Below are 11,467 nucleotides of genomic sequence, written 5' to 3'. Positions count from 1 at the left end.
AAAACTGCGGTGTTAAGCGATGCGGTTGAAAAATTTGAGTGCGCCTAACATTTGTGCCGGTACGCCTAAATTTTTAAAGTTAGGCGTACCGGTGCGCCCATGGCAAAAAGTTAGTCTAGAGCCCTGCTGTGTAGAGGAGCCAGAAATTAATCATAATCAATGATATGGGTGGTGTACAGAGTAGGAGAGGTGAGTGAAGAATAACATTCAGTGCATCATGAGAAGCCCCCAGCTGCTAAGGCCTTTTGCAGCACAACGAAGGGACGGCCTAGGGTCACCTGATCAATCCTGGTTATAAAATTGATCAAAAGTTTCTAATCACTATAAACTTTTTGATGAACTTACATAATTATTTACAAGCTGGAAGGCAAAGAAACAAAAATGTACTGACATTCTCAGAGCAGACAATAAAACAGTAAGTGTATTTTTACAGTTACAATTTTGAGGACAGCTGATAGAACAAAGTACAACAACAAAGTGTAACACAGAAAAAATGCTTTTATGCTTACCTGTTTGAACAACAATAAATATATTTCAAACAATAAATATATGCTGCAGTTACATTTTTAAAAGAAACTCCTACATTTGACCAAAGATCGTCACTGATACGGTCACCAGGTGATGGTTTGAGCCTCAGCTGGGGCCTTTCAATGTGGGGTTTCTTTGTTCTCTCTGCATGTTCTCTCCAGGTTTTTTTCGTACATTTAAAAGTAACTAGTACTGTATAAACTGTGTGTATGTGTATAAACTGTCTGTATAAACTGGCCACAGTTGTGAATGAGTGATGTGTAGCTGCCTATTTCTCTATGCTGGCCCTAATAAAGTATTAGAGGTACACAGCTGGCTCAAGGCCCCCTATAATATTGCGTTCACACAATATTAAGCAAAGTCTGAAATTCTAAAACTATATAGGCTCAAAAAGATAATGTCAGGTACACAAAAAATTGCTCATCATTAAATACAGAAGAGTTCAAGTTGTCCCTGACAGGAGACATTAACATAACTTGATGCACATTAACTGAATTTGAAAACACTCCTTTTAAAATGGAGATATGATGTATCCCTGATTATTTGCAACATACGTATTGTCATTTTCGTCTACTATAGGGCAAAACATAAATACAACATTTTTGAAGACAGAGATATGTGATGCACAGAAACATACCTTCCAAATCCTCAAAAAAAAAAATCTACCTCTTTGCTAGGTGATGTGTTTTAAAATCAACCACAATTTGCACTGTGAATATTGAATGTACCACTTCTGTTCTGTTTCAAAGTACTGCAACATATCAGCCATTTTTATTTCATAGTCATTCCTTAAATAAACAAAACACTAACTCAAAAGACTAACATGAAAAAGGAAGTTTACACTTTTTCATTTGACCTTTCTAATTTTGTAGCGTTTTATGATTCTTAACAACTTTCTCAGAGATTCTTTGATTTCTCGTGTCTGAAGAACATATATGATAGGGTTCAGCATTGGAGGAAAGACTGAGGTCAAAGACAGGTTTATGATTCTGGCATTTGGCTCTATGTTTGCGCCTAGAGTAAATGTGATTAATATTGGGAGGAAATAGATTGCCACTAATGAAAGATGAGCTGTGCAGGTTTTAAAGCCCTTCATTCTTTCTCGAACTGTGGCTACTTTAGCTAAAGCATAGCAGATACACAGATAACTCAACAAAACAATTGTAAGAGGAAGCCAAAGAATAAGAGCTGGCAAAATCTTAGCAATTACATAGCTGGGTGTATAATCATTGCATGCAAGCCGGTACATCTGACCATGGTCACAGAAATAGCTTTTAATAACAACTGATTCACAGAAGGAAAGCCTTGTAAGAAGGCCAACTGCAATTAGTATAAAAGTAATGGCAGATACCCAGAAAGAGGCAATTAAAGAGAACATGAGCTTGTGAGTTACCTTCAGTTGATAATGCAGTGGGTAAACAATCGCCATAACTCTGTCATATGACAGTGCAACCAGATTTAGAGCTTGCATTGAAAGGAATACATAGCAGAAAAACAGGAATGTCAAGCAGTCATTATAGGAAATGTGGGGTGATTAAACAAAACGATATCGAGAACCTTTGGCACCATAGCAGAGTTACCTAACAGATCAACCAATGCAAGATTGAAAACTGCAATATATTTCGGTGTTCTTAGATTGTGATCCAAATATATTGCAGCCATGACAGCTGTGTTTGCCAGGACAGAAATAATATAAACAAAAACCAGAAAGGCATAATAATATTTGATATTAGGAATGCCAATAAATCCACTTATAATGAAAATGCAGGACGCAAAAAGTGATATTTTTCCAAGTGCAGAGTTAAAAAGTCCATTGTAAGATTTCTGCCAAGCTTATATTGCCCAAGTGCTGATGAGACAGGTGGCAGCACTGGCTGACTGGGTTTTGTTATGCACATGCAGTACACCAGATGATGAAGCTCTTGCATGCTTTTAACTGTTTGCAGATCCCCTCAATGTTTATCTTCAGGCATGATCCCATGAGCGTATTCTGCAACCTGTTTTTCCACAATAATTGCAAGGTGTTTAAAATGTACATTAAATTCAGTTCAGTCACCTGATTATTCAAACCAATAACTGCTAATAATAACAACAGAAATTCCAAAATATATTATAATATATTTATTCATATATATTTTTTTTTTTTTTTTTTTCAAATTTCATGCAAACAACAAATTTCAAAAAGGTTTTTCAAAAATTTCAAAAATGGATTTGAGTTCAGGGCTTCTTTTGTCATATCTTACATTTTATATTGTACCAAATGTTTTAATTAGTTAAGGAGTGTTTAATAACTGAGTTGGTCTCTGTAGTGATGCTGTTACAATACTGGTAGAATGTGATTTGGCATCATCTTGTTAAATGCTCAATTTGGCAAGGCCTTTCTTGAAAAAGATTCTTTCTTTATGGCTTCATATTTTGCTTCAAAACTGGTATACAGTTAAGCCCATAATTATTCATACCCCTGCCGAATTTTGACTTAAAGTTACTTTTGTTCAACAAGCAAGTTCTTTTTGAGCAGAAATGACACAGGTGTCTCCCCAAAGATAATAAGACGATGTACAAGAGGCATCATTGTGGAAAAAAATATTTCTCAGGTTTTATTTATATTTTAGCAAAAGTATCATGTCCAGAATTATTCATACCCTTCTCAATAATCAATAGAAAAAAGCCTTTATTGGCTATTACAGCAATCAAACGCTTCCTATAATTGCAGACCAGCTTTTTGCATGTCTCCACAGGCATTTTTGCCCATTCATCTTTAGCAATGAGCTCCAAATCTTTCAGGTTGAGGGTCTTCTTGCCATCACCCTGATCTTTAGCTCCCTCCACAGATTCTCAATTGATTCAAGTCAGGACTCTGGCTAGGCCACTGCAAAACGCTAATGTTGGTGTCTGCTAACCATTTCTTCACCACGTTTGCTGTATGTTTTGGGTCATTGTCGTGCTAAAATGTCCACTGGCTCCCAAGGCCAAGTTTTTCTGCAGACTGCCTGATGTTGTTGTTGAGAATCTTCATGTATTGCTCTTTTTTTCATGGTGCTGTTTACTGTGATTAGGTTCCATGGTCCATTGGCTAAAAAACACCCCCAAAGCATTAGGTTCCCACCACCATGTTTGACAGTGGGGATGGTGTTCTTTGGGTTGAAGGCTTCTCCATTTTTATGCCAAATGAAGGCAAAATCATTGTGACCAAATAATTCAATTTTTGTTTCATCTGACCATAACACTGAAGACGAGAAACCTTCTTCTTTGTCCAGATGAGCATTTGCAAAGGCCAAATGAGCTTTTGCATGTCTTAGAAGTGCCTGGAGAAGTGGCGTTTTCCTTGGTCTGCATCCGTGGAACCCAACAGTGTCCGTTGGACTGTCTGCCTTGAGACATTGCCACCAGCAGAGCCCAGATTCACCAGAATGACCTTGGTGGTGATCCTTGGATTCTTTTTCACCCTCTCACTATTCTCCTGGCCAGCACAGGTTTCACTTTTGGCTTCCGACAACGTCCTCTGAGATTTTCCACAGTGCGGAACATCTTGTATTTTTTTAATAATACTTTGCACTGTAGCCACTGGAACTTGAAAACATTTGGATATGGCCTTGTAGCCCATTCGTCACTTGTGAGCAGCCAGAATGCACAGCTGCAGGTCCTCACTGAGTTCCTTTGTCTTAGCCATGAATGTCCACAGACCACCTGCAGAGAGCTGCTGTTTTTCACCTGTTGAGTTGATCAAAACAGCTATTTCCAATTAATCAGGGTAATTAGGATGCTTTAGAACAGCTTTGACTATTTGGAATGGTATGGAACTTTGGATTTTCCCAGAGACTGTGACAGTTTGTGAAGGGTATGAATAATTCTGGACATGATACTTTTTGCTCAAATGTAAATAAAAGCTGAGAAATATTTTTTCCACAATGATGCCTCTTGTACATCATCTTATTATCTTTTTGTGAGATGCCTGTGTCATTTCCAGTCAAAAAATAACTTGCTAGTTGAATAAAAGTAACTTTAAGTCAAAATTTGCCAGGGTATGAATAATTATGGGCTTAACTGGTATATATTATTCAGTGTTAATTTGATGTTTACAACATGCGATTAAGCCATAGCATCCTTTTTCTTAAAATAACAAATTGCAAGTATATATATGCACACGTATGCACACATAAGCCAGTTTGATAATGTACAATTTTAAGGAGTAAATAAGATGGCATATCGTCAAGTATTTTTTATTATTATTATTTTTAGTATGATGAAAATAATTTTAAATCCTCTTATACAGACTTACTCGCTTAATCATGTTTGTTTCCATAACAAATACCCAATATCCATGAAGTCAGCAAGAAAACAAATCATTTCACAAATATTTTTGGAGGCAGCCAGCAAGAATGGTGTCGTGCCGATACCAACTTTAATCTCCATACTTCTTGAATGTCACAAGTAAGATGTATGAGGAGGATAAATATAGGGAATTGAATGCTATGACTTTGAAAACTGAATTTGAAGTATTTATATGATATAGAACACCCACAGAAGTACAGCCAAAGAACATTAAACTTTTTGGATTTTCATTTGTATTTACACTCAGGTGAAGTTTCCCATTTTATATCATCGGTTTTATACAGTCCCATGTAGGCTTCTATAAACTTGGTCAGCACTTAAAACACAAACTTGTCTACTATTAGTGGATTTAGGTGCTTCTTTTTGAATGCACAACCACACATACAATAACAGTATGCATGAAGAAGAAAGAATAATTAAGAGCCTATACCTGTACCATAAAAGTAATAGAAATGAGGAATGAGACAAAAAACGAAAAAGACTGCTGCTACTCTATATTATTACTTTTTGTTATAACTTTTTTTTGAGTTACATTGTTACTCCAACAAAATACAAATGAGGAAATTTTTTGTTACATTTTAGATTTTTGTGTTTAACTGATGGGTAAAAATATGTTATACAATGTTCTAATTAGTGTGAGCTGCATTATAGTAAAAAAAAAAAAAAAGTCAAGGATACACTCAATAAGCTGCAAAAAATGTCTACTCATTATCTCAATATACTACTCAATTATCTACTCAATATCTACTCACTACAGTACACACACTGTGAGAAGCCCGTAGAAAGAAAAATTTTATTTTGTGAGAGTTTTAAGGCAAAGGAGGGTGGAATTGACAAAGTCTAATATGAAACCTTGTATTTGATGCTTTTGCTCCCTTGCAAGAATAAGTGTCCATTATTACAGTTCTTGGCTGTTGCTGTCTTTTGTCAGTTTTTATTCTGACACTAAATTTTTAGATCATTTTGCATTTCGGTGAATGAAGTAGTTATATTGTTTATTGTTCCAAATGAAATCTTGATGGTTTGGCTGCATAAAAGACTGCAATACTGTGGATGAAATACTTCGCCTACATATTCAACTTAAAAAGAAAAAAAAAACTAGAATGATAGAATAGAAACTTACAAAGGTTTAAGTCTAAACACTTCCAATTTAGCCTGCACTCTAGATTTCATCAATCTTCTCAATGATTCTTTGATCTCCTGTGTCTGAAGAACATAGATTATTGGGTTTAACATAGGAGGCATGACACTGGTCATAGAAAGGTTTATGATCCTTGCATTTGGATGTATTACAGGCCAAAAAGCATACACAAATATAATAGGAAGGAAATAAATTGCCACTAATGAAAGGTGACCTGTGCAGGTTTTAAAAGCTTTCACTCTTTCCCTAAATGTAGAAATTTTTGACAAAGAATAACCGATACAGCAGTAACTTCCCACGATAAATGCCAGTGGAAATGCAAGAACAAGAATTATTGCCAAAAACCCAATTATATAATTAGGGGTAACATCATTGCAGCCAAGACGATACATAGGACCATGATCACAATAATAGCTCTGAATAATCACAGACTGACAGAAGGAAAGTCTTGTGAGAAGGCCAACTGCAATGAGTGTAAGAGTGATGGCCAAAAGGAAGAAAAAAGCAATCAAAGACAGAATGACCTTGTGGCTCACTCTCATTTGATAGTGCAGCGGGTACATGATAGCCATGACTCTGTCAAAGGACAATACAACTAGATTAAAAGCCTGCATTGAAATTAAAGTAAAGCAGAAAAACATGAAAGTCAAGCAGTTGTTGTAAGAGATATAATAATGGTTAAACAGAGAAATGTCAAGAACCTTTGGCACCAAAGCACAGCTACTTAACAGGTCTGTAAGTGCAAGATTAAAACTGCAATATATTTAGGACTTCTCAACATACGATCCAAAATTATTACAATCATCACTAAAGAGTTTCCCACCACTGAAAAAAAAATGTAAATAAAACATAGAAAGACGAAATAATATCTAATATTAGGTATGCCAATGAACCCACTTATTATAAAATATGCAGATTGCACAAAGGTGCTGTTTTTCTCAACAGCTGAGTTCAAAAATTCCATTAGATAACCCTCTGTTAATCTTCTATAATTTTCTGTGCTCTGTCTTCTTACGTAACCTTTGTTCTCTGAAGGCTGGCTCCAAACATGAACAGACCAACTTTGTGTTATGTTAGTTATAGCAGCAGTCTGTTCCCTTGTGTCAACCATTCAGCAGGTCACAGTCACTTGGTTCACAAAATAAATGGTTACAGTAGAAATGGGTCATTCTGCTGCTGGTTTTATTTGATATTTCAGTAAAATTCAGTTTATCAGTATACTTAATATCACCTGTGAAGGTTCAAAGGGCTCCTTCTTTCCTGTTTTAATATCTTAATTAATATATTCAAGTTTTAGTTTTCTGTTTAGTTTTTCTGTTCTAATGTTTGAAATTTTGGATTCCTGTTTTTTTTTTTTTCCCATTGTTCTGTGGTTTGACTGATTTGATTGCATTGTAGCATTGCTGAATCTGGTTCCTGTTCTTGGTTATTTTAGTGAAGAGTTTTTGATTCATGTCTGGCATTAGAGTTGCAGTCAACTACATCCCTGTGCATCTGTTTGCGGCTCCCTCGCTCTTGTTTTGTGTTTACACCTTGGTCCATTTGCATTTCCTTATCTTTAAATCCTAAGTGTTAGCATTCATATTAGTCTATTAGTCTATTTTGATTACTCCCTGTTTTACATTAAGGTTATTTTTTCTTTCATGTCCTCTCCCCTGATTGTCCTGACTGTTTTCACATGTCTTGGCTCCTTCTGTTTCTAATTCCCAATCAGCCCTTAATATATACCAGTGGCAGTTTCTTTCAGGACAAGCAAGGCAAACACTTCTTGCCTTGTCATAACTTAAAATGTTTCAAATTAAAGCGATCTTACTCCTTTAATCTCACACTGCTCTGTCATAAAGCTCCTCACCTGTGAATTAATATGTGCATCAAACGTTTTTATTATTGCCATTGTGGCCATTGTCAGCTATTGCCACTGAAAGCTGCACTTACTTAAGTCTCATAACAAAGTGTCGTCTCTGCCCCTGACAGCGTGTCGTACCCCATTAACAGTGACTGGAGCTGTAGGTTCTAAGGGCAGCAGCTTGTTTCTGGTGGTTCGCGCATGCACATTGTGGATAAACCAATAAAACAGGCAAGTTGAACAGGTACAGGCTCAGCAACACTTTGCGATCTATGGGAATATCTCAATGTATTACATGTAACTCAGCTGTTTTGCCAAACTCTCCCTTTCCTTTCATTAATATTTTAATCTCCCCTGTACAGTAGATACATCATATATCGCCTTTGAATTCAGCTGATAAGTTTGACTTATCTGACTGTTTTGTTTCGCTGAATGTGCCTTATAAACAGACCCATTCATCAACAGTGCGCCTTATAATCCAGTGCACATTATGGTCCAAAAAATATGGTAGGTAAATAGTGGAGGAGTGGCTTTATAATAAAGCTTACTTTTTGTTTGTGTTCAGGGCACTGAACACAATGCAGATGTCACACAGTGGAAGTTTGTGTTAGTTTTAGGGTTTATGTTGTTTTGATTGTAATATATCGGTGCATACAGTACTGATTTTATTTGCATGGTTTTACCCTGATATATATATTGCATGTTTTAGTGTTGTTGCATGATATCATTTTAATCTACTGTGGACTGGGCAGACAATAGCAGGCAATTGTTGAAGTGTGGGCATGCCCTGAGGCAGCCTATTAGCCACCAAACAAACTTGATAAAGGAGAGGGTGAGCGCAGAGACTGGAAGGAAAAACGCGCGTGCAAGCCAGCGTGGGCAAAGAAGGACCTGCTGCCTGATCGTGGGGTACGACGGGTCATTCGGAGACGGACCGGCCAGCATAAGGCGGTGTTACGAGGGAGGCTGTGTTTGCAGTAATCGAGAGGCCAAGTGTGGAGTGCGGCTGGGCTGTGTGGCAACACGCCCGTTAGGAAGAAACAGGGCTGAGACAGGAGGTTCCTTCTTGGTTTTCTGGCTGGCGTAGTCTCTCTCGGAAGAGGAATTCCTCGCCTGGTTTTAAAGATAAGAAACATTTGCCTGAGCGTGGCCAGACAATGGTATCACGGGACCGTGGGGAGAGTTTTAGTGTATGAGAAACATTGTATTATATTTTTTTTTTTGAATAGTGTATATTTATTCCTGTTGGCAGGGATTTTAGCATACTGAAAATGTTTTTATTCCATAAAGGTCCTTTTAAAATTGTGTTTGTAACTCTGAATTTCTTCCTTCTTGGGAATAAATGGTGTATTTAAGACCTGCTCAGTCTCTGTGCCCTGAGCACTGATTCACTTGCTCCCCTCGTCCTTGTAACGTGAAAGAACTTTCGGGTGGGATATTTAGACCTACCAGCCTTAGGGGCTACACAAACAACAACTTCAACATAACTAACACAAAACTAGTTATCCTATTTATCCCAGGGTTTATCAGTCTATCTCGGAGTGCATTTTAAGGCACACCTAGATAACTCTACCACTGCATCGACTTTACACCAGAATTCCTCTTTGTCTTTTGGCATGTGAGGCATACACACTCAAATTTCAACATCATCCCTTTGATTTCCAGCTGCAAACTCACAGTCCCATATAACACTCCTTAGTGCTCTTCAACAATATTCATATACTTTTGGTACAACAATTTCAAATGGGTGGCTTTGGCTCAGGAAGTATAGCAGGTCAGCTAATAATTAGAAGGTTGGTGGTTTGATCCACATCTGCTACAGTCTACATGCCAAATATCGTTGAGGCACTAACCCCAAGTTGCTCTCTGATATATCCATCAGCGTATTAATGCATGTGGATGCTAGAAGCATGCAAACACTAAATATCCGCCTGTCTTCTTTCCATCCAGTTCTCTCCCTTTACCAACCAAGCTACATGTAGCACCCTTGCTTTCACCTCCACCTTCTTTCACATGGACTATTTTCTTATTTTCTTTTTTTCTGTTCCTTTGACTTCAGCCAGCAGTAGCAAACTTTTCACCAGCATCATGTTGGCGAGCAGCGCTGGACCTGAACTTCAAACCATTCTGAGGTCATTCTATACGTTTGATTAAGCAAAGATTTTACACTAGGATCCCATACATGATGAAACTCTCATTTGTCTAGGCTAGGACTAGCACTAGAAGTACACTGATTTATGACACCTCCTTCATAGCTGGTTTCTGAAAAGATGGCATACAGCCACTTACATTTTAACATCAAAGTACTGGAGAATAGTGTTACTTTTCACTGGTTTTCTATGTAGTTAAAGCTTGAAACCTTGGGGTCGCTTTATGTTGTGCTTCTTGGTTATTTAACACCTGATCTGAATAAACTTCAGATTTAATTGAATCCTGAAGTGCATAAACTCTTCACCACACACTTATGGCACACGTAGATCTAAGGTGTTGATCTCAGAAACAATATGTTTGTTTTGACAAATGCTAACCTAGCTCAGATACGAGGGACAAGTTTCAGTTAAATACATCCATCTTTATCTGTGGCACAAATTGCAGAGATAGATCGAAAAAAAACATGGCAATGTATTATCCAGAATATTTTTCATTATAAATTTGGTATAAAACATGAAGGGGTGTGTATGGAATCCAAATATAATAAATCTGATATATGTTTCTACAAACAATAGCTTGATTGAGTATACAGATTGTATACATATATAATCACACAGCTTACCTCAGAAATACTGTAATAAAGTAAAGTCTCAATGAACTTGACTTCACAACAGTCTTAACTCCCTAGGTTGGAAAATTTCTGTTTAATGAGACTGTTAATGAGTTGTTTGTTGCCACTGCTCTCGCGGGATGATGTAATGTCCTGAAAGGTTAGGTAAACACTTCAACAGCCAAGGGAGAAAGATTAGGTAAGTTGGTAGGTAAGCAGAAAGAAAACAAGAATTACACTGACTCATAAAATTGAATACCTTTCATGACATGGGTGTTAAAGAAAAAAGGGTGTCATATCCCATTGAAATCTTAAAGCCTAACAAGGCAAATTTACATGTGATTTGTAATAATAGGCAACTTAAATTTAATTGCCTTTTGACTTGAAACGGGGCCAGTGCAGAATTTCACGGCAAGTCGAATTTATTCATTAGCACATTTTAAAACAACACTTTTGTTACTGTAGTGGTGCACAGCAGAAAGAATATGTGTATATATCTATCTATCTATATGTATATATATATACACACATACATATATACACATATATATAATTAATAATAAAACAGATTACAAAATTTAAAAAAAATATAAATTAAAGAAATCAGAATTCAGTCTAGTTGAAAAGCCAAAGAATAAGTGCTTTCAAACAGATTTCCAAACTTTTTTCTGCTGATTCGATGAGGCAATCTGCTTCACAATTCAGGAACACGTATTGCAAAGGCCTGATTGCCTCTATGGTTTTATTTGGAACTTGGAACAGTTAAGCTTTGTTTGGCAGACCTCAGTGATATTGCAGGAGTGTGCAGGATTAAAACATTAGAAAGGAAATGAGAAGCCAACCTATGCAAAAATAAACA

At 36.8% G+C, this 11,467-nt stretch overlaps 2 pseudogenes; both read right to left on the bottom strand.

The window, feature by feature from the left end:
- Window positions 1-1,375: 1,375 nt before the first annotated feature.
- LOC116311902 lies at window positions 1,376-4,819 on the bottom strand (annotated as a pseudogene).
- A 1,160-nt stretch (window positions 4,820-5,979) lies between these two features.
- Window positions 5,980-6,965, bottom strand: LOC116312154 (annotated as a pseudogene).
- Window positions 6,966-11,467: the final 4,502 nt, after the last annotated feature.

Source organism: Oreochromis aureus, linkage group 10, assembly GCF_013358895.1.
Source record: "Oreochromis aureus strain Israel breed Guangdong linkage group 10, ZZ_aureus, whole genome shotgun sequence".
NCBI lineage: Eukaryota > Metazoa > Chordata > Actinopteri > Cichliformes > Cichlidae > Oreochromis > Oreochromis aureus.
This window is presented reverse-complemented; position numbering and strand designations above follow the sequence as displayed.